Raw genomic sequence first — 4,512 nt, 5'->3', positions numbered from 1 at the left:
CTTTTTTCCCCTAGATGCATCTATATACCTATCTCTTTCATCTATGTCTATTCCTTTTCCGTGAATTAGGGCAAGTGCTTTTGATATTTTCAGCAATTAAAGCCTATTATGTTTCTCACTGTCATTTAAAAAAAAAAGTATATCATCCAAGGAATGAAAAAGGTGTCATTTACATTGTCACTTGGACAGATTCCATTCACATACATAAAAATGCACATCTATACATTTATTTGTGAATATATATGATTCAAATTTTAAAACTGAAATTAAGACAATTGCATTCATTTTTTTGGATAGAAAGTTTTTCTCATACTGCTCCTTTAGTAAAGAAATTTAAAACGCCAAAAATACTTATTTAATTGCCAATTTTGGAAGAATTTAAATTCTTCAGCCAAATGAAACAAAGCTTTCATTTAGACTGGCACTGCTGGATCAGGAATATGGAATACAGTATTAGTTTCTGTAAGAATGAATTGGTTTCACTATGAAATAAGGCTTCTTTGGTCTTAGCCCCGCAGAAATATATTGGTTTCAGTTAAAATGTATTGCTATGCTTTCACTAAAACATACAGACATTATAAAACTGTATATTGGTTTCTGTAACAATGTATTCTTTCCAATGGATTCATGTGGCTTTCAGCAAAAATGTATTGATTTCATTAAAATGTGCTTCTTGAGATAAACAAAAATTCAGTTAAAATGCATTGGTTTCTGTTAAAGTTCATTGACTGAAGTGAAGAACATTACACTGTGTTATTGGGTAGCCTTAGGGCCTTTTAAGTATTGGATCGAGAAGTATACATAAGTAATAGTAAAGGTTACTGAAAACAAAGTTATTATGAACTGCATAAAGATGTAAATATGCAGCAGGCTACAGAACATATTTTTTCACATTCTGCACTGCCATGCTGGGTTACACAGGTACAGGTTATTAAGAGTTTGAGCTACTTTCACTTGTATAAAAGAGCTACATCAGTAGTCTTTCAGCTTACAATGAATTACCATAGGTCCCATTTCATAGGCATCCAATCTTCTATGACTATATCAAGTGAGGTTCTCCTGCTGTGTAAACTACTCTCTGGGAGCTAGGGAATTTGGAAAGCTTTTCAATAACTTAGTGCTTCATAGTTTCCACTTGCAAAATGTCTCTAAAGAGTTAAAATAGGGGCGGCCAGGTAGCACAGCGAGTAAGGGCACCGGGTCCAGTGTTGAGAACACCTGGAGATCGAATCCTGGGCTCAGACACTTAGCACCCACCCAGAAACACCTGGCCGTGTAACCTTGAGCAAGTTACTTAACCCCAATTGCTTAGGGGCGGCTAGGTGACTCAGCGAGTAAGAGCACCGGCTCCAGTGTTGGGATGACCTGGATCAAATCTGGGCTCAGATACTCAGCACCACACCCAGAAATAATAACTGGCCGTGTAACCTTAAGCAAGTTACTTAACCCCAATTGCTTAAAAAAAAAAAAAAAAAGAGTTAAAACAGTTTTTCACTGAAACCTAAATCACTCCAAGAGAATAGTAAAAAAACAAACCCAAAACATTTCAACCTTTAGATGTCAAAAGATCTGCTGTCCTGAGAAGTAGCTCAACAAGAATGAGATGAACATTATTTTCTCTGCATTTGTTTTTACCTTACAGAGAATTCCTGGGAAAGTCTAATTCACCTTCTTGTAAATCCAGTCTCCTTCATACAGGTGTATGGAGGGAGAGGAGGGAGAAAAACAGAAGGGGAGGGTTTAGATACTACTTAAATAGTTGCTCACTTTCATGCAACCTGTTAATTCTCAAGGAAATGGAAGAACTCACAATTACCAGTTACCAACTTTATCTGACATATGAATGTAGTAGTTTTGTTTCAAGTAAATATGAAGGTGTACATTTCATTTATTTAGCCTTCTGATATAATAAAGCACCTAAAGATTGAGGCTTTAGGTAGTCAGTTGGTGACCTCCATTACTGCCCCTATCTCTGCTTATCATCTGAAACATCGTTTCTATATCACAATAATTTCTGATTGAGGTTTGAGAATTATTGATGACCCGACTTTGTTTCAGGAGCTGCTGGTGGTGATGGTACAAGAAGAATGAGAAGTATAATTGTCACTATATTGAATGACAAGTCAAGTCAAATCAATATGGATTTATTAAGAACTTACTATGTGCAGACATTGTCCTAAGTGCTTGAAAAAAGAAAGACAGTTCCTGCCCTCAAGTAGCTTACATTTTAATAAAGGGAGAAAATACATAAAAGGGAACTGAAAAGGATAGGGAGGGGAATATCCAAAGAATAAGAACCAGAGTGGAGAGAAGAATGAAGAAGTGAGCATAGGTGGGCTGGGGCTCAAAGTGGTGGCCCCAGGAGGAATTCACTAACAGAAGAGGGATCTATTGGGTAGAGGGATCTTCTTGAGGGAGAAAACCACTCGGGGGAAAAAGGTTTCTAATCATAAGCATCCCTCACAGTTCCTGAAACTGATAACAAAGCTGGTCCAAAGGCAAGACATAGGATGGGGTGGGAGCTGGGGAACTGGGGAGGGGGGACATGGCTATGGAGACTGTGGAAAAAATACATTCTGTAGCCTGCTGAATATTAACATCTTATTATTTATTTATTTAGCTTTTTTGGAGGTGGGAGAGTAGGGCAATTGGGGTTAAATAACTTGCCCAAGGTCACACAGCTAGTAAGTATGTCAAGTGTCTTAGGCCAGATGTGAACTCAGGTCCTCCTGACTCCAGGGTGGGTGCTCTATTCACTGCACCACCTAGCCACCCCTGCATATTAACATCTTTATGCAGTTTTTAATAACTTTGTTTTCAGTAACCTTTACTATTACTTATGTAATGCCATTCATTCATTCATTTAACAAACATTTATTAAATACCTAACCTGAGGAGAAGAATGAGGCAGTCTGCCTAAGAATACTGAGTACTAGACATGGAGTCAGGAAGACCCTAATCTAACATTTGATGGTCAAGCATAACCAAGTCATTTAAACTTTTAGACCTGGGACAACTCTCTGAAATCATAAATTATAGTTGTAGTTATATATTTATATATATAGTTATAATTATGTATATGTTATAGATTAGCTGCTATTTGCATTGATGAAGGGAATTTTCATACACTTGCAGTTCCCTCTTATTGAGGAAATCACAGGTCTTTGATATGCTAATGTCTGGTCAGCCCTATGCTAGGGGCTAAGGAAGATTCAAAGTCTGAAGAAGACTGGTTCCCTACTCTTATGAAGTTTGTAGTCTATTATGGGAATACAAATGATGGAGGTTTCATTCTGCTAATACTAGAGTAGATAATTAATTCCTGCTTCTTCTTATTGCTATTCTGGACCTTATTATGGACGAGGAAGGAAAAACTTTAATAATGGAACTGTGACTGGAGTGACCATGCTATGTGATAGGTAAGGAGATAATTGTGGGGTATAATTTTACTTGTATTTTAGCTTTGGCATATCTTTATTTTAGCAAGGTATTTGACAAGTTGTTAATGATGTCTTTATGAACAAAATAATAATATACTACTCAGGAAAGGCCATCACATGAAAATCTTTGAGTAAGGAAAGGTGGTGATTCTCTTGGGGCTGAGGATCAAAGACTAACTTGGAAGAAAGGCAGGCAGCAAAGCCAAGCAGCATAGGTACCAAGGTGCCTAGGGAGTGACAGAATCCTAGGAGTAAAAACAAGACTTTTCTTATTTGGATTACAAAGAATAGATATGATTCTCAGAAACTTGGGCAACATGGTGCGCTGGAAAAAAACAATATAATTGCTATTGTCAGAGTACCTGATATTAATGAGCCTGCTAGGAACCTGGAGACGTGGAAGAGTGGTGGTAGAGACATTCCCCAATTAATTCTACCACTTATTGAGCCTGATGCCACCCAAATCTCTCAGGAGTCAGCACTCAGAATGGTTTGGGGACTGGTCACAGAGTGTTGATAAGGCTAAGCTTCAACAATTACATAGTTAATTTTGCTCAAAAAAAGAGACATAATAAGAACTGGCAGCAAATGATCAACTGGGGAAACTCTGACTCAATAAAAACATGAAGATCTGCTAGTATAGTATCTATTCAATATTCATACAAATCTATAAAAGAAGTCTCCTTATATAATAAACAATAATGCTATAATTATAAGGCTCACAATTCCTAAAAAAAAAAAAGGATGATATTGGAGAACCATCAATATCTATCCTAGTTCAAACAGGAGCTTCCATGATATGAGGCCACATAGAATTTCCATGCCTGGCAGGCACTCCCTCCTCTCCTCTATCTCCTAGAATCACTAACTTCCTTCAAAAGTCAGCTCACTTGTTGCTTTCAACATGAGGTCTTTCCTGATCCCCTTTGCTATTAGTGTCTCCCGCATTTATCTTTATTTATGTATTTTTGCATATTTTGAATATGTATATATGCATAGATTAGACTTGGTTCTACCCTAATGAGGGTGATTCGAAATATAGTCTATATATCTATATGTGTGTACATGTGTA

This window comes from Petaurus breviceps, unplaced genomic scaffold, assembly GCF_028583685.1.
Source record: "Petaurus breviceps papuanus isolate PSGF00001 unplaced genomic scaffold, PetGlider_PUasm1.0 38, whole genome shotgun sequence".
Lineage (NCBI taxonomy): Eukaryota > Metazoa > Chordata > Mammalia > Diprotodontia > Petauridae > Petaurus > Petaurus breviceps.
The sequence above is the reverse complement of the archived record's forward strand: the minus strand, read 5'-3'. Positions refer to the sequence as shown.